Here is a 20,779-nt window from a genome sequence, read left to right as displayed (position 1 = left end):
CCACCCTAAGATACCATCTCACTCCAGTAAGATTGACAGCCATTAGGAAGTCAAACAGCAAGAAGTGCTGGCGAGGATGTGGGGAAAAGGGTACTCTTGTACATTGCTGGTGGGACTGCAAATTGGTGCGGCCAATTTGGAAAGCAGTATGGAGATTTCTTGGAAAGCTCGGAATGGAACCACCATTTGATCCAGCTATTCCACTACTCGGTCTATTCCCCAAAGACCTAAAAAGAGCACACTATAGGGACACTGCTACATCCATGTTCATAGCAGCACAATTCACAATAGCAAGACTGTGGAACCAACCTAGATGCCCTTCAATAGACGAATGGATAAAAAAAATGTGGCATTTATACACAATGGAGTATTACTCTGCATTAAGAAACGACAAAATCATAGAATTTGGAGGGAAATGGATGGCATTAGAGCAGATTATGCTAAGTGAAGCTAGCCAATCCCTTAAAAACAAATGCCAAATGTCTTCTTTGATATAAGGAGAGTAACTAAGAACAGAGTAGGGACGAAGAGCATGAGAAGAAGATTAACATTAAACAGGGATGAGGGGTGGGAGGGAAAGGGAGAGAGAAGGGAAATTGCATGTAAATGGAAGGAGACCCTCAGGGGTATACAAAATTACATACAAGAGGAAGTGAGGGGAAAGGAGGGAAAATATAAGGGGGAGAAATGAATTACAGTAGAGGGGGTAGAGAGAGAAGAGGGGAGGGGAGGGGGGAGGGGGGATAGTAGAGGATAGGAAAGGCACAGAATACAACAAACTCCAGAATGGCAATATGTAAATCAATGGTTGTGCAACTGAAGTGATTCTGCAATCTGTATATGGGGTAAAAATGGGAGCTCATATCCCACTTGAATCAAAGTGTGAAATATGATATATCAAGAACTATGTAATGTTTTGAACAACCTACAATAAAAATTAATTAAAAAAAAATCCATTTTCTATAACTATTTTTTCTACTTGAGAATTTCATGTAAATGTTCTTTATTATTCCTGTCTTCTTCTATGCAACATAATGTTCCTTAAATTTTTATGTTTTGATGCATATGATTTATTCTAATACATTACATAAATAACACATTGCACAAGTTGTTTATCCAGTCTTAATAAACATTTGAGTTATTTTTAATTTTGGGTTACTTTGTATCTTTGTTTGCCCAGGCATAATGATAAATAAATTTGATTGTTAAGGACATAGAATAATACTTGGCATTATAAAGTTTGTTATTTAATGTGTTTCCAGTATATTTAACTGTGCGTAAATAATACCTCTATTCATATGGTGATCACAAAGAACTATGGAACACAAACTCGTTCCATTCACTACCTTTATTCAAACACTTCAATTATTCCTTAAATCTTTTAGGAAAATATCAAGCTTTTTTTTAAAAAAAAAAAAAAAGATTTCTACAGGATTCTTCTCCTATTTTATCATATACTACCTACCTTGAGTGCTTTCCATCTACTGGTCTAACTTGATGTCCTTGAAATACTTTCACATCAAAATCATTAAAAAATTTACTTTGCTATACAAGCTAAAAAAAAAAATGTTCTGTTTTTCCTGAAACTTCAATTTTAGTATTGAATTGTGTATTATTTCACTGGGATTCCTGAATGACAATCATATAACATTGTTTTGTTTAATTTTAATTCAGCTATTGAATACCTGTGTACTTGAAGAAGACAAATATTCCTTACTTCTCATTTTTGCAACACATTTAAACTAATAACAAAAGAACATTAGATTTTGAAGTGACCACAGCAGTCATCAAGCCAGTTCCACCATGTGATCCCTTTCCAAGAATTTATCTCTTGTTATTTTTTCAAAATGTTATACAAAAAAATAATAATAATGGATTAATTTTGTTGAGACTTAATTTTATAAAATTGATAATTTTTTTAGAAAAGCTAATAAAATCTCAAACCTATAAACTTATTATTCTATTTTTTATAGAACTCAAATAAATTAGAAATAATGTACAGGTTTGTATTTACAAATAAAGCACTTAGAGAAACTACATCATTAAATCTTTTTTCTAAAACTCATATAACTTGTCTACCATCAGAAGATAATTTTAAGGTTAAGATTTATAGATTATTGATAAATACAAAACAAAAATTGTGTTTGTCAAAATTATAAGTAAAATTTAAAGGCAAGAAATCCACTCGTGGAAACTAAAAATCTAATACAAAAATTGTTATGAAAATTTTAAAAAATCATTTAAAAATGGTCAAGTGAATCTTAAAGAAGAAATCTCAAGTGCTTATACATCTCATTGATAGTAATTTAAAAAGGAAAGTAAGAGATATTGGTAAAGAACAGAAAATTAAAATATAAATTATAGAAATAATATTATACATGAATGTTAATCTTATGTAATACACAATAAATACAAAAATATGAGAAGGTTTTCATTGTATTGCACTGTAAATGAATGATATCTTTAGCAAATATGCTGGAACAATTAAATACCCATAGGAAAAAAAGTTAATCTTGATGGCTACTTCATATTTAAAATCAATCTGAGATGGAACATAGAGCTAAAATTGAGGGTCATAAGACAAAGTGGTGAAGAAGACATCTGTAGCACATAGAATTTTATCAAATAACTCTTACTCAGAATATGTAATAACTTTTTTTCACATAAGTAAGAGAAAGGCAGACAATCCAACAGGAAATTTTTTAAAAATGATATCCATGTAATAAGCATGATAACAGTAGTTACTTGTGGAAATACAAATTAAACATAGCAGAGGACACCACTGTCTATCCATCTGGGCTAAAATTTTATAGTTACATATTGAATCTCCCTGATGCTATAGAAAAACAAGAACTTTTTTTATTAACTCTTCTGTGGTCATAATCATTGTTAAGAGAACCACTTTATGTTTTTTTTTCATATCTCACAAAAAAATTAGTGAAATACACTGTCATCTCTTTCAACCCTCTCCTTAAATGTTAAGACTTTAATCTGCCTAGCTCAAAGACAGTTTTGATCATGAAACTTTTTATATACAATTTTTGGGGTAAAAGCAAACACATTAGTTTAGCATAAATAATTTCATAAGGGAATATCTAGCTATTTTTCCACCCCACCATTGAATATCAGTTCTCCCAAGGTCTGCACATTTGTACAATGAATAAAATCAAAACCATTTTTAGTGAACTTAACTTAGAAGAAAGAAATAACAGATAATCATAAGAGTATGTTTTTTGACATGTATGGAAGTTATAGGAGAAAAAAGAGAGAAAAAAAGTGGGTTCTAATGAAAATAGAAGAGAGACCAGTAGAAGAAGGGGATCAGGAAGAGGGGGCAGGGGAAAGGAAAGGATGAGGTAGGGGGAATAAAACTGACCAAATTAGTATGTGCATCTGTGAATGTCACAATATATTCTACTGTGTATAATCACAATGTACCAATGATAAAATTTTTAAAAAGCATATTTGGATATAATTTGATAAAAAGTATTTGCTAATTCCTTGAATTTATTTCATACTTATAATTTATTCTTTTGTCCATTGGAGTTCCTATCTATATGAATAATATGTAAGTACACTAGTCTCTCAAGGACATTCATTATTTTCCCAGTGAATAACTTCACTTTTGTTCAAGTGCGATCATTTCTTTGCACACTTTTACTTTTGCCTCATCTGTGTCATTATGCTTAAGTTTTAAAGCAGTTTAGTTTTAATGCTATTCATTCTACTACGTATGCAAGGGTTCTGAAATTCTCTGTGACATTCACATAATGAGCAGACAAATCAGAGTAGTCTGGCATCTCCCTTAATATTTAATAAGAAACATAAGGAAGGGATAGAAAAAAAGCATTCAGGAAGGAGGATACAAAATCTTCTGAGTTTGGGGCCACTATTTAATCTAAAGAATGTTTGGATTCATGTTGTGCTACCTAAATGCATTGCTCAGTATGTGTTGATTTTTTAATAGCCTTAGCCTCTGAAAATTAATTACAACATTAACTGATATCAGGACTGATTGGTTGGGTAGTTTTATTCAACAGGTGCCATCTTGGGACTAAATTATAAAGGAAAGTAAGTAGAACAATGGAAATGGGGAAAGGGGGTTAATTCCTGACATTTCTGCCCTGCACCACGGTCAAACCTAAAACCATGGAAAATCTGTAGGATTCAGGAAGAGTCAACATTAGATTCTCCTGGACAGAAACCTGTACACTATAGTTAATTGCTCTTTCCCAGATAGAACCAGGGTGAAGGATGGTTTCTATTTCCACAGTCAATGGATTGTTGTTTGTTTGTGATTTGCTTATTTTCCATTAGATCACTATAAAATTAGCCCAATTTCTCTGTGGAAAACAAAACATTTTGCTGTTCAGAGAATTGAATGCACCAGCTCACACATGATGGACAAGCATCCTACTACTGAGCTTTGCTCCCCAAATCCCCCTCAAACTTAAAATTAACAACCAAAGTTTTTTTCTAGTGTATTAGATCTGAAATGTCTCTATTTTCACTCACAAACTCTATAGAAATTTACAAGTTTTAGTTTACATAAATTGCTTATAATTTTTGTGGTCATTTTTTATTTCTTTATTACCATTTCCTTTATAGGTGTACTTTTAAAAAAATACTAGATAGTTTTCAGACTATGATTTTAATTGCTAATAACAATAATACAATTAGCATGTTAAAGATATTCTATATCATTTTTATTTTTGTGTAAAGAAAATTGAATTAAAATATAATTTTACTCTTATCTTTATTCTCTTCACTTCCATCCCCTTGTCTCCCCCACAAAAAAAGACAAAATCTCTGGAATAATTCTGTAAGGTACTGGGATTCTCTGTTTTTTTTTTTTAAATCTTCATTGCTTAAAACAGTCAATAACATACAAATAAACAACAAAAACAAGAACAAAATACCCTTAACTATTTCCTTATAACACCAGGCTGAGGTCACATAATACTTACAAAATACATTTGCTGTTACAAAAACATACTTTCAGCTTTTCTCGTAACCTCATAGTCTATTGTATTCTACAGTTCCTTCTGTGACCTGGCAACCATGGATTCCATCTGGCTTTCAAACTCTCTTAGCTCCTCTCAGGCAGACGAAACGTTCTAAAATATCTAGAAGACATGCATAAATTGAATGACAAGTGAGAAGGAAGTTGACAAAGGCATGAAGATGACAACCAAGTTCTTGGTGTGACCAAAAAATCTTCACTTGTTGGGACCTCACTAGGCCCAACAATCTTTTTGGCATGAGTCCCTTTATGTATGTTGCAATTTTGTGCATGGAAATAACTTCAAGGGATCATGATCATATGCACTGAAAACAGAATAATCATTGGACTTGGAAGGTTTTTATTTCTCTGCAAGAATAGATACCGAGTAGTAGTCCCCCTCATCCCCAAGGAGTTTTCATGTAACATGGAGGTAGGAGGTAGTATTTGAGAATAAGAGCTCTGGAAAGCATTCCATATGATGAAATCTCATGTTCTGCCACTGGCTAGATGGTGTGCTTATTTGCAAAGTAAGGATCAAAAGGAGACCTCTTTAAAACAAATACCTAGTTCTAATACCAGTGGTCAAGGGAGATTGTCCTTGCCTGCTCTGTGAAAGTCCTGTTGTTTTTTTTTTTTGTTTGTTTGTTTGTTTGTTTTTCATGGTGCATGGCTGTGCCTATCTACAATGAAGAAAAAGTGTACTCTTTATGTCAGAAAAGTTTTAAAAATGACCCTTGTTATAACTAAAAAAAAATTAATTAAGTTTATATTAGCCAAATAGCTAGGGAGAAGCTGATTAGGACACTGGCTTCTGAATCAATATCCCTTCAAAGGTGGTATAGTAAATTATTATTTCATTAGAGACTAGCATCTCTTTGCTCAGAAAACATCAGCATTTCCCTCTGCTCTTGTGGTGTTACTCTTTCACACCACAACACATACATAATGCATCTTCCTTGAGGCTTATTGCTCTCCATCATTAAGTCATTATATTTAAAAATATAGTTACATTCAGAAACAATTTCTGGAACAGTTAAGAAAAACTGAAAGACTGGAAAGATATTTTTCTCTTGGGAGAGCAGCATATATTTTTAATGCACCTTCTATCTTTATTAAATAAAGTTTCAATGAGGAAAAGAAAATATGTTAAAATTACTGTTCTCCTTCCTACATAATTGCAGTTACTTCAGATGTAGTGTGTTGAAGCCAGGTGTCAGAATTACTAACAGCCTGAGCTTACCTGAGCACTTGACTTTCTGAATTACCATGTTTAAAAATATTTAGGCTGCCACAGGTTGCAATGGCACAGGCTTGTAATTCCAGCAATTCCTCAGGCTGAGACAGGACTGCAAATATAGCATCCCTAGTTTCAATTTTCAGTACCAAAAAAAAAAAAAGTATGACTCAAGTGTTTCTGAAATCTTGGGTTTAATTACTTCTTGGAGGAAATTGGTTTTCTATTTAGTGCTCCATTCTAGTCCCTTCTTCCTGCCTCATTGCCCCTCCCCTGACTGGGGATTGAAGGAGGGGTGCTCTTATGAGTAAACTGAATCATTAACCCTTATGTGTGTGCACATACATATGTGTGTGTGTGTATGTGTGTGTGTGTGTGTATATATATATATATATATATATATGTAATTTTTATTATCTATTCTAATTTGTTATACACAATGGCAGAATGCAATTCATTTAAAATTACACATATACAGCACAATTTTTCAAATCACTGATTGTACACAAAGTATTTTCAAACCATTTGTGTTGTCAGATATATATTTAGGATAATGATGTCTAACTCATTCCACCATCATTCCTACTCCCTTGTCCCCTCCATTTACCTCCCTTCCCTTTGCCCTATCTAAAGTTTCTTCATTTCTCCCATGCTCCCCCACCATCACCATTGTGAGTCAGCATCCTCATATCAAAGAAAATATTTGGCCTTTGTTTTTTTGAGATTGGCTTACTTCATTTAGAATTATATTATCCAGCTCCATCCATTTACATGCAAATGCCATGATTTTATTCCCTTTTAAGGCTGAGTAATGTTCCATTGTGTATATATACCAAAGTTTCCCTATCAATTCATCTACTGAAGGGCATCTGAGTTGGTTCCACAATTTAGCTATTGTGACTTGTGCTGCTGTAAATATTGATATGGCTGTGTCCCTGTAGTATGCTGTTTTTAAGTCCTTTGGGTATAAGCCAAGGATAGGAATAGTTGGATCAAATGGTGGCTCCATTCCAACTTTTCCAAGGAATCTCCATATAGCTTTTCAGATTGGCTGCACCAATTTGCAGTCCCACCAGCAATGTATGAGTGAGCCTTTTCCCCCACATCCTTGCCTACACTTATTTTTGTTTGTGTTCTTGATAGCTTCCATTCTGCAATGAAATCTTAGAGTAGTTTTGATTTGCACTTCTCTAATTGCTAGAGATGTTGAGCATTTTTTCATATATTTGTTGATTGATTGTATATCCTCTTCTGAGAAATGTCTGTTGAGTTCCTTGGCCCATTTATTGATTAGGTTACTTGGTTTTATTGTTTGTTTGTTTTTGTGTGTGTGTGTGTTAAGGTTTTTGAGTTCTTTATATATCCTAGAGATTAGTGCTCTATGCAATGTGCTTGTGGTAAAGATTTTCTCCCATTCTGTAGGCTCTCTACTCACATCACTGATTGTTTATTTTTCCGAGAAGGAGCTTTTTAGTTTGAATCCATCCCATTTATTGATTCTTAGTTTTAATTCTTGCACTTTAGGAGTCATGTTAAGGAAGTTGGGTCTTAATCTGACATGATGGAGATTTGGGCCTAAATCAGGATGATGTACAACATTTAAAAGATCAATTTCAAGGAAATAGAGGACACCTTCAAAAGTCTACCCCAAGAAAAGTACAGGACTGGATGAATATACAGTTGAGTTCTACAAGCTCTATAAATGAGAACTCACACCAATACTTCTCAAACTATTTCATGAAATAGAAAAAGAGGGAACACTTCCAAACACATTCTACAAGGCCAATATCACCATTATTCCAAAACCAGACAAAGACACATTAAAGAAAGAAAACTCCAGACCAATATCTCTAATGAACATAGATGCAAAAATTCTCAATAAAATTCTGGGAAATCTAATGCGAAAACATATCAAAAAGATTGTGCACCATGATCAAGTAGGGTTTATCCCAGGGATACAAGGTTGGTTCAACATACATAAATCAATTAATATAATTCATCACATCAATAGACTCAAAGATAAAAATCATATGATTATCTCAATAGATGCAGAGAAAGCATTTGATAAAATACAGCATCCCTTCATGTTCAAAATGCTAGAAAACCTAGTGATATCAGGAAGATACCTCAACATTGTAAAGGCTATCTATGCTAAGATCCAGGCCAATGTCATTCCAAATGGAGAAAAATTGAAAGCATTCCCTCTAAAAACTGTAACAAGACAGGGATGCCCTCTTTTACCACTTTCATTTAACATAGTTCTTGAAACATTAGTCAGAGTAATCAGACAGAAGAAATTAAAGGTATATGGGTAGGAAAAGAACTCAAATTATCACTATTTGCAGATGACATGATTTTATACTTAAACACTCAAAACATTACACCAGAAATCTCCTAGAACTAATAAATGAATTAAGCAAAGTAGCTGGATATGAAACCAACACCCATAAATCATTCTGTACATCAGTGACAAATCCTCAGAAAGAGAAACTAGGAAAACCACCCCATTTACAATAGCCTTAAAAAAAACTTGGAAATTAATGAAAGAGGTGAAAGACCTTTACAGTGAAAACTACAGCAGGCTAAACAAAGAAATTAAAGGAGACCTTAGAAGATGAAAACATCTCTTTTGTTCTTGGATAGGCAGAATTAATATTGTCAAAACGACCATACTACCAAAAGTACTATACAGTACTATTCAGTACTATACAGTACTTTACAGTACTTTTGGTAGTATGGTCATCCTACCTAATCAATGCAATCCTAATCAAAATCCCAATGACATTCTTCATAGAAATAGAAAAGGCAATCATGAAATTCATCTGGAAAAATAAGAGACCCAGAATAGCCAAAGCAATCCTTAGCAAGAAGAATGAAGCTGGTGGCATCACTATTCCAGACCTTAAACTATATTACAAAGCAAGAGTAACAAAAATAGTACAAAAACAGTATGGTATTGGCATCAAAATAGACCTATAGACCAATGGTAGAGAACAGAGAACACAGAGACTAGCCCACATAATTAGAGATATCTTACATTAGACAAAGGCACCGAAAACATGAAAAGATAGCCTCTTCAACAAATGGTGCTGGGAAAACTGGAAACCCACATGTAACAAAATGAAAGTAAACCTTTATCTCTCACAATGCACAAAACTCGACTCAAAGTGGATCAAGGACCTACAAACCAGAGACCTTGTACCTAATGGAAGAAAATGTAGGCACAAATCTCCATCATGTTGGATTAGACCCCAACTTCCTTTTGTTTTGTTTTGTTTTGTTTGTTTCTTTATTTTTAATTTTTAAATTTGTTTTTGTTTTGTTTTGAGACAAGGTCTCTCAATGTTGCCTAGCCTGGCCTCCAATTTGCAATCCTCCTGCCTTAATCTCACTAGTAGCCAAATTGGATCCAGCTTCCCTATTTTTAAAGAATAAGAAATAAGCAAACATTTTCCTATAGTCCATGTGTATATTTGACACACACAATGATCTCTTTTTAAATATACCTTTCTTTCACTCTGTGTTTCCTTTGCCCCTTTGTCTCCTCAATCTACCTGAACTATTATGATACTAGGTTCTACCTTGTTAAACACCATATGAACCAGAATTTATACCTCTTATAGTATTTTAAACTATTTTCTCAATTCTTTATTATACTTTTTTGGTCATTCATTTGACCATCCTTCCCTTTGTCCTGCCTTTTATTCTCACACACACAAGCTCCTCTCTAACCTTAACAGCTAAGCATTTCCCACATTTCACCCTTTATCTCATCATTGCCCAGAGGAAAGTCATTGTACAATCAAGTAGATTGTACGCTGAGTCACTGTTAATGCTTTCTTTTTTTTTTCTTTTTTTTTTTCGCTATTTCCTAAAATTTTATGTAGTAGAAATTGGAGTAATCTGGGCCAATATTAAAGGATTAATGTTGGAACCTACCAATTCCCTTCCCAGGATCAACACAAAGTTTTTCATAACCCTCTTGCTCCTGGTTCACCTACTACTGGTAGAACCTTTAATCTTTTAATTCTTGTGTTGCTGTGAGATGCATCTTCACACCTGAGACGTCCCCATAAACCATCTGTCACAGATAATCCTAGTTCTGTAAAACTTTAACTTTTCTCATCCATTCTTCCACATAATTTTATGTGACCTGAAAATAAAATCTCTTTTGGAATGGTCCATAAGAAAAAATCACCACGTCATTTCTTTCCCTGTCATTCTGTTAACATAGGGAAATAAAAATCAGTAGAAATGAAAAATGATTCAATTGAACCTAGGTCAAGTGATCGCCTTTCTCTTTTTGAAAGCTGATTTACTTAGCCCAAAGCAAAATCATCTATGTTATGATCTAATTTCATTGAGATAGAAAAGATTCATTTAAACCATTTTTTAAAAAATTTCTAGTGTGTATTTTCTTCATTTCACAGTTTTTTCAACTCACGGACCGCCTAACAGATTGTTCTGTAAGCCACATGTTGAGTACTATATTTATTACTTTGGATCACTGATGAACCTCACTGGATTTCAGTGAGAAAAGGAAGAGTACATATAATTCATTTAAACAGTAGAATAAAAATGACATTTATTTTTAAATAAAGCTCATTTTATGCAAAAGCAAACATTATCAAAATGATACATTTCTTGAATCCTTCCTATTAGAACATAAAAAGCAATATTTTCATTTGAATTGCTATTGTTGTTATTTAGTTACAAATCCCTAAAATGTTAATTTGTGATGCAAGTAGAAAGTCTCTTAACTTTAAGCAGCCTCTGGGATAAAATAACTACATCTATAAATCTAAGGTAAATATTTTGTTTAATCCTCCTCTCATGTAGATAAAACTCTGAATTTTGATGTTTAAATGCTTTTAATATAAAGTGAGATGAGCTCTCATTCATCTGAGAATGACATCTGTTAGAGTACACATATAGTCTTCAGGTTAATTGCTGAGAAAATGAATCTTTTAAAAATGTGTTTCTTTTAGTTGTAGATGGACACAATATCTTTATTTTATTTATTTATTTTTATGTGATGCTAATGATTGAACTCAATGCCTCACACATGCTAGGCAAGTGCTCTACAACTGAGCTACAACTCCAGCCCAGAAAATGGATCTTAATGAACAACATTTTATGGGATTATGCAATTTCTGGGTTTATAAAAAAATTATTGATCCAATCTTTGAATATTTTACCATACTGTTATATGTTTTACTGGAAATTTCCTATTGAACAAACATGCTGCCAATGGGGAAATGTTATTTTCTAGGGAGAATGCTTGACAACTTGTCTGTGTGGGGGAATAAAAAAAAGGAAGTCAAGAAAGAAGATCCTATCAGAAACAGTAATTAAATGCTTCCTATCTTTCAGTGCTCTGGAAAATGCATTTAATTATTTTTCATCTTATGCCATAAATTGACTCCCATATTTTTAAAAATGAGTCTATTTCTCTTAGAAACACTTATGACCCAAAACTAAGGTGCAAAAAAAAAGAAAAAAATGCAAATATAATTATTTAATAAATTTTACATCATTTCTGCTGGCATGCTTCATTTAGAAATATTGATTTGAGAGGCATAGCCACAGGAAGTGGCCCTTTTCACAGAAAATAGAAAGAATTCTGGAGGATAACTCTACCCTTTCCCCACCTCCATGCAAAAAAAAAAAAAAAAAAAAAAAAAGCTTAAGATTTATTCCTAATAATCATCATTGATTTAAATTTTGTCACTGTGTATTTAGTAAATGCACATGAAACTCTCCAATAGAATTTAAAGTTTTCAGAAACAAGGAGATGTGTGGGTCCAGGTATATTAGTAGTCCTTTTTATTTCTCATTTGAGGATGAAAATGGGAGAGGATCTGAGAAACTTTAACATGTTAAAGCTGGAACAGTATAGAGGAAATTTTGAAAATAAGAGTCATTAGCCATTGTGCCTCATAAATAGTGAAATCAATGTAAGAAAAAAATTATATATGAATTTTATCCTTTCCTCACTCAGTACAAATGAATAAAGTACCTTATGTTCTAGAGATGAAGATAAGTGCATAGGATATACAGAGACTAGAAAAACCACATTATTTTTCTATTTAAAACAAATGTGGTTTTTTACCATGAAACTATAGGCAAACAGCTTCTTCTTCTCAAGGCCACAGTGGGAAAAGCAATGTATCTGTACTTTAATTAGGCAACAGAAATCCATGAAGCTGCCTTCACTTGGCTTTCAGCTGTTTATTTTGCATCAGTAAAATCCATAGACTCTGAAGGAGAGCTCAACCATAATTAAAACTGTTATTGAACTAAACACAATTACTAGTATTTACCTCATTATGTAATACTGTTGGCACCAGAAGCAGATTTCAAACTAGTTTTCTCTTCTGCATTCTTGTTAGACATGGAGAAAAGAAAAAAAGTCTAATTCAATTTAGTAATGGCAAGTACAAAAATCAAATATGGAAAAATTGCTGACTTGCACATGAAGGCACCCAACTACATCACTGTTCATTTACCATGTCTACCTCCCTGGAAACCAGGAGAACTTCTAGTTCAGGACTAAAACATTGGTGCTTTCTGATGATATTTTTGTCGCGACCCCTTGCCCGCAAGGAAGACGCAACTCAGGAATCTTCTTTCAGCAGTTTATTCAGGCCTTGATTAAAGTATCTTTTTGTGACCCCCTTCTCTACTCGCGAGCGCCCAAGCACAGCCTAATAAAGCCTCCCACGTACCAATCTTAAGCTGCCGAGTGGATCTTTCTTATAGGGTGGCAAGGGATAGCGTGCCAACTCTCCACAAAAGAATTTGTTTATCACAGGCCACAGTGGAAGCCGGTGCCATCTTCTAATGGCGGCCACAATCTACAACAATGGCTTACCACATATTTTAATTAGGGATTTTAGCTCCCTAATCCTTAGGTACTTGCACTGCAAGTGCTCTGCTAAAAATAAAGAGATTTATCCTTTAAAATAAGGTCAGTTGTACAATAGTTTTTTATTCTGTGAATATAATTATGAGACTAATAAAATTGTATCAAAAGGCAAACATCTGAATAAAATGAACGTGATATAAAGAGCTTTTGGCATATTAGTAAAAACAGCAATATCTGTGTATAAATTAAGTTTTTATGGCATTTTTCATATGCTTCTAAAGACAAACATGAGATTCTAAACTGAACAGCTTTATTTTTTAATATTCCATACCACAGAGAGATATAATGATAACTGGGAAGTTGGTTCAGCTCTAATGATACACAGCCCTGGAATTGAAGAACCATATTTCCTTCCTATTTTGTAGATTCTTTGATGGCTCTCTCAAGTGCTTCAGGTGACCGTGCCTCCAAGCAGACAGTTTTAGAGACACATTTTTCTTTCACACTTTTTTTAGCTTAATTTTATCTTTAGTCTTGAAGGAATTTAAATTATTTATTATTATTCCATTCTTTTTAAACTTGTGCATTTCTTCTTTCATTAGGCCATGAAGCCTTTGAATTCCAAAATATTTTTTTTTTATTTTATTTCTGGTAGTAGGATGCTTAGGACTTTCTGGCATATACTAGGCACTTTTATATATTTAGTGACTGAATAAGGCTGCACAAGATTAAGTTTAAATTGTAATTTAATTATTAAATATTCAAAGGATAGCATGATTAACAGAATTGGGGCAGGGGTCAGATTGAGGTAGCTGAGGGGTATAGAGATATTATATGATACCAATCCATAACTTGATGTAACTCTCCCTCTGGCCTCAAAATAAGCAAACAAATTAAAGAAAGATATAAGAAAAGATTTTTTTGCTGTATATCAGTCAATTTCACACTGCACATTGAAAAATTCTAAAAATATTAAGTAAAATCTATGAGAGTAACTGTATTCTAAAGGGCTGCTTTAATTTTCACTTGCTCAGTCAATCAATACAGTTCCTATTCCAACAAGTCTATTACTGGATGTAATTCTCATTCTAGAGAGTTAGAAATCATCTACCAGACTTGCAATGTCATACAACTTAAAATAGTTTTATTTAATAAAAATACATTATGTTTTCGTTCAAGAGGATGACTTCATCCAAACTCATATATTTTATGACTTCTCATTTTCTTAAAATAGCAAAATTAAAAATAATAATTAACTTTTACTATTGTTGAAGATGTCTGTCGTAACATTGTCCTTGATTCCTGTGATACCAAATAGTATGATAGTATGTTCATCTTAATCTTCCATCTTATAGATTTTTTCACATTTAGCTTACATTTTTATATTTCCCCTGTTCTACATGTGAATTTATTTTCATCAGTATCTACCCATATTTGGCTTTCAAAGTAAGATTTCTGGGACAAAACATTTACCTGACTCACATACCAACCCAGCATGGGTTTATAGTTTATACTGTTAGGCACCAAAACTGTTATGGTATACATTTGATGAGAGAAGATTTCCATGATTTCTTTTGCTTTTCCTCCTTTTTCACATTTAAGAGTTCTCTCTAAACTGAAACAGATTCTCTCCTTAATTTGTGCTAAATTTAGTCCATTCACTTTTATTCCAAGTATACTATCTTCTTTCATAGATGAATTCGCCCTCCTTCTTACCTTGGCCTCCTTGTCTCCCAGTGATTCTCTGAACCATTGTAGGAGGATTTTTCTAATTCAAGTTTGACACTCACGTTTCACTGATGTAGCTCTCAATCATAAATGCCTTGTATGTGCCTAAATGATCACCTACTTCTGAGTTGTCTTTCCTTGTTCAATGCCTCTCTTCCTGGGGATATATTTCTCCTTCCTTGGCTTCTGTTTCAACATTCATACTCAATGAATCTACCACAGTTCCTTTCACATTATCAGGTGTATCTGCTTATCCAAAATTAACGTACCATAATCTCTCCCAATGAATTCAGGGTCATTTGAGTGTAGAAAGGGGTGGTTACATCTCATCATCAGTATCAGATATATATCTTTGCACAGAGTGTGTATTTAACAGATATGTGTAATATTAACAAATGTTAATAAATGTCCATACAAGGAATTAATTAAAATAATTTTATTAAAAAAATAGCAACTATATGTGTGTGACAGTCTTCTAGTTACTTGTGAAACAGCAATGGACAAAACAAATAATAATCCTGGCCTTGTAATATTTACATAAATCTTAAATTCAAAAGATTTACATATATATGCGTGTGTGTGTGTGTGTGTGTATATATATATATAGATAGATAGATATAGATAGATATAGATATATATATTTAATCCAATTTTATGTTATAACCCCTAAATCTTTAGAAATAGCAACTGAGTGTTGGGGATTACATTAAGAATTAATTACATATTAAAGTTTCTTAAGTAAGGACTTTTGCTTTTGGTACAGACTCTGAAATTCAGCTTAGCAGTTCTATTAATCAAAACCTGATTTATATTTGGAAATACTTAATAACTTGATGTAAATCTCTATGGATTCTGAGCATATAAGATTTAGGATGTGAATACTCCATGGATTTTCTCAGATTTTTACAAGCGGTTTTTATGTTTTGAATATTATTAATAAGGACTAAGCAATTTTTCATGCATGACTATACTTTATTTTATATGCAGTATATCATGCTTTTTGAATATGTTAGGCCAGAAATCAAAAGGAATTTGACTTTCTTTATTTTCAAAGAACCAATATTTCTTTAGGCATTTCATCTTTCCCTCTGTTTTCCATTCATCCCTTGTTTACTTTACTAACCACAGTTATCACTCTTAGTGTGCTAATTGTTCTATCCAGTGTAGAAAACAAAATTTTAATTAAAGTTAGGCAGTGTTGTCACTGGAATGAACATTAGTACAAGGTACTGGCCTCCATTTTCCTTAAAATCTAGGAATTTAAAAAAAGAAGAAGAAATTTTTCATTTCTACATTAAGCAAATTTTATGTTGAAGTTTTTGTTGTTGTTGTTGTTACTGAGACTTCTATGGAAGTGAAAACATTGGCAAGTTTCTATATCAAAATTCAAGCCATGAATAATGGTGAATGTGTTATATTTTAAATAATGTAATAATGTCATGAAATAAATTAGTATTATAATACTTGGGAGACAAAAAAATAGATTCTATTATGTATCCTATATGGGCTCTCCAAAATGATGCAGAATAAAAAACCTTTTCTCAGGGCTTTAATCTATGTTGTTGCTGTTGTTTGTTTGTTGTTATTGGTGTTCTACATTGCATTAATATGTTTCCCTCTTCCCAATCACTTCACCACTGCAACAATATCTATCAAACACCCAGTGGTAAGGTCATAGAAGCTAAAATATTGAAATAATATCTTACTGAATAAAAAGTTCATAAAACTTTCCATTTTTTCCTTAGAACCCCACTGGATCTTCAAAAGGTGTAGAAACTCATTGATTTACATGCCATATTTTTCAGCCTGTAGTGACTAGCCCCTATACTCATTCTGATCAGAGACTGCCCAACCCATTACAGAAAATAACACTGTGAATAGCAAAACTGTTCTTCTAGTGTGCTATTAGAACTCCATTTCTGAATGCTAGGTGTGATATGTTTATGTTATTCAACCACTTTAAATATTCAATGATATCTTGAGCAATACTCTAACTTAAGTTAGGTTATGACTCAGGAAGAATCTAATACAATGTAGGACCTTCTTGTCACTAATTCCAAGTTAAAATAGTTGGGTTTTTTTTGCAGAGCTCTAAATAGAGGAAAAGATGATTGCCTTCCTGTGGTAAGCTGCAAATTTTAACATTGTATTAGCAGACAAAAATGAAATATACTACAAAGGATTAAATGACTTACAAGTTAAATGCATTCAGATGTTATCTAAAAATCTATCTAAGACAAGAGCACACACATCAGAAACATGGGAAACTGATAATGTTTAGAATCATAAAACAAGTGAAAATTACAAGAAAAAATTGATAATGGCTATGTTTAGGGAAGAAAAATTTTGGCAACTGACTTCTAGTATTTATCTCTCTATAGAATAAAATGGAGAGAAAAGGGAAGAAATCCTTTATAAGAGGTTTAGAATTGTATATATTGTGAGCTCTCCAAGCATGTAGTTACCAGTGTTACATGTGTGTGTTTGTATTTTTTTTCCTTCTGAGAACTCATTTTACTCTCTGTGGAAAGAGGTAAAATTCCCTTGTCACAAAATATTTCCAGCCAATTTTCTTCAAAAGTAAGTTAATCATTTAATTTGCCCTTTGCCTGCCTTTACAGGGTGGAGAGTGGAAGATCTTGACAAAGTGAATATCCTGACTACTTCAACAGATAAATTTTTTATGGTGAATTAATAAATCAGCATAATTGTCTACACTCAAGCTTCTGGCCAGAGAAGGTCTCCATTCTTCCCAGTTTGAATTTCTCATTTTTAATGGTATAATGGGTCTTTCCATGTGCAGTTACTTCAGTAGATTTCATGATAAATGCACACCAAGCTCTATTGTACCAGAATTTAAAATGCATCTCTTGAATTATAAAATGTTATGTTAGAAATATTGCCACCCATTTGGTCTCAAACCTCATCAGCATTGAATGAGCACTCAAAAACTGCTTATCTTACTAGGAAGGAATAAAGAGCCCTTCATTAAAGTTTAAATGGAATCCACCTGCCAATCTTAAAAGCATAAACTTTGTATAACATTTGTAAGAAAACAAAATCATACAGTCCTGAAAATGAAGACTTTGCAATGATTGTCATCGAATGAATCATTATCAGGAAGGCAAAAGAACACATGACACATTAAAAAAATAGTTATTCAATCAAATCTGATACAAAGGTGAGATTTTGCAGAAATGGATATTACAGCCTTTATTATAAATACATAATATGTGTTCAGAAAGTCAAGAATTATGAAAGATAGAAGATTCCAAATTTCCACAGGTTAAAAAAAAAACACAATATCTGAAGTGAACATTATGCTCACTGACATTAATGCAGATTTACATTAAAGAATAGAACAGAAAAATTGTTTCCTGTTTTATCTAAAATAAAGCACTAGAGAAAACAAAATTCAAACAAAAATAAAAGATTTTCAATGCTTCATGAAACAACTGCCCAAATATTAAATCTCTTGGTAGGAAACGGCAAGAAAAGATATTTAAGGAAATCTTGGAAAAAAATTTTCCTAATTTGATGAAATCTATAAACTCAAAGTCCATCATAATAAAATACACTAAATTAATGAGCTAGATTTTTAAACTTGTCAGGTATTGGGAGGGAGCATATTTCTACAAAGGAATGAAGAGGTGAATGAAAGAATATTCTTGTTTAAAACAATGCAAATTTAAAAAAATGAGAAATATCTTAATAAAACTGAGATAAAAGGAAAGAAAACTGTAAACCTAGAAGGATATTCACAAAGATAATGTTTTGAAATATAAATAATATAATTTTCATACATAAAAGCCTAAAAGTATTTATCATCAGAACAACTGAATCATAAGCAATGTTAAAAAAACTTTTCTTCTGGCAAAGAAAAATTAATTATACTGTATGGAAACAGTACTATGCAAAGAAAAAACAAATCACAAAAATTATCTAAATTTGGAAATAAATGTCTCCTTACAGTTTAAATATTTTGCGAAAATAATTGATTAGGCAAGAAGCAGGAGTGCATGCCTGTCACCCCAGTGGCTCCAGAGGCAAGATCATTTCTCAAATTTTAAAAATACAAAAGGGCTTGATATGTGGCTCTGTGGTTAAACACCCCTAAGTTCAATCCCTGGTACCAAAAGGAAAAAAAAATATTAACTGTACTGTAGAGTTTATCATACATGAATAAATCATGAAAATAATAGCTTAAGGCTTGAAAAGGGAGAAAGAAGTGAGAAATATAGTAAGGTTCTTATACTGCATATGAAATGAACTTTTCACCTGAAACTAGACTATAAAAATCCTGATTAAAGAGCTGAAAATAATTATTAAAACAGATAAATAAAATGCAATCATAAATTATGTTCAGTTACTTCAAATAAGACAAAAGAAAATTTTGAAGAAAAGCCATTCAGTGGAAATAGAAAACTAAAAGAAAAATTATAGAGATACTTAAGCACTGAATCACATAAAGTATGAATCCTAGGTTTGTCCCAATTAAAAGATAGATTGGTTAAAAAGCAAGATCCAGCTGGGCACAGGGCACATACTATAATCCCAGCAGCTTGGGAGGCCTGAGGCAGGAGCATTGTGAGTTCAAAGCCAGCCTCAGCAACTTAGTGAGGTGATAAGCAACTCAGTGAGACTCTGTCTCTAAATAAAATACAAAATAGGGCTGAGAATGTGGCTCAGTGGTTGAGTTCCCCTGAGTTCAATCCCTGGTACCAAAATAGAGAGAGAAAAAAAAAGAATAAGAACCAATTCATCCTGATTTTAACATACAGATGTTAAATGTAAAGACCAAAATGGCTCAAAGGGAAAGTTTAGAAGAACTCTATACCGTGGTGTCACTAATTAAAATAGAGCAAGTCATAGCTGCTGGGACAATCAGTGAAATCTACATCCAACCAACCAACCCAGAAGTTAAGAAGTTTAGATATAAAGGACTATTATAATTTAGATATAAAATGCCTCCCAAAAACTTAAGTGTCAGACAATGCAAAAGCATCCAGAGATGAAATGATTATATTATGAAGTTGTAAGCTAATCATTCATCCACTGACATGGATCAACTGGGTGGTAACTCTAGGCCTGTGAAAAGTTACCTGAGGAGATGGGTCAATGGGGGAGTGACTTTGGAGTTTAAATTTTGTTCCTGGTGAATGCAACTCTCTCTGCTTCCTGGTGGTGGTGTCCCCAGTTGCTTCCCTTGGCCATGCCTTTCTGCCATGGTGTTCTGCCTCTCCTTCATCCCAGAGCTATGGAGTCTTCTGACAAAGAAACCAACCTCTGTATCTGTGAGCCAAAGTAAACACTTCCTCTTTTAATTATTTTTGTCAGGTCATTTGGTCACAGTGACAAATAAGTTGATGAAAATGGGCATGCAAAAAAATCACAGCCCTTGTTTACTGAGAGAAATAATTTTTCCTTTATCTCTATGAATTTTCTCTGGGCTCCCTGTAACAAAAGAAACACTAACAAGAGAAAAATAAGCACACGTGTATTTCATATGTACTTAGCAGTCAGTAATTCCCAAAGAGGTGGCTTAGAATTCTGCCGAAGTCTGGCTGGGCACAAAATCACGAGCCACTCACAGCTTTGTAGATTCAAACAGCAATTCTTTATTCCCGATCTCACATTGGCCCTCTCCAAACACGTTCTGGGGAAATCCACGTTCTCTGCCCAAATCCACACCTCCACTGGGCTTCTGTCTCCCAAAAATACTGTCTGAATCCCGTGAGAACTCAAAGAGGAACTCAGGCAGCAGGATACGCCCTATTCCCAGCAGGAATAACCTTCCTAAACCTGGAACGCCCTAAACCCGGATCCACCCTGGTCCTTGAGCAAGGTCACTGCAAAATGTCCTATTTCCATGAGTCCTTCCACTAAGCAACATGGGGTATGCTGGCAAGGAAATTGTCATACCTACTTGGCTAATGGCTCCCAG

This window comes from Callospermophilus lateralis, chromosome 6, assembly GCF_048772815.1.
Source record: "Callospermophilus lateralis isolate mCalLat2 chromosome 6, mCalLat2.hap1, whole genome shotgun sequence".
NCBI classification, from domain to species: Eukaryota; Metazoa; Chordata; class Mammalia; order Rodentia; family Sciuridae; genus Callospermophilus; species Callospermophilus lateralis.
The sequence above is the reverse complement of the archived record's forward strand: the minus strand, read 5'-3'. Positions refer to the sequence as shown.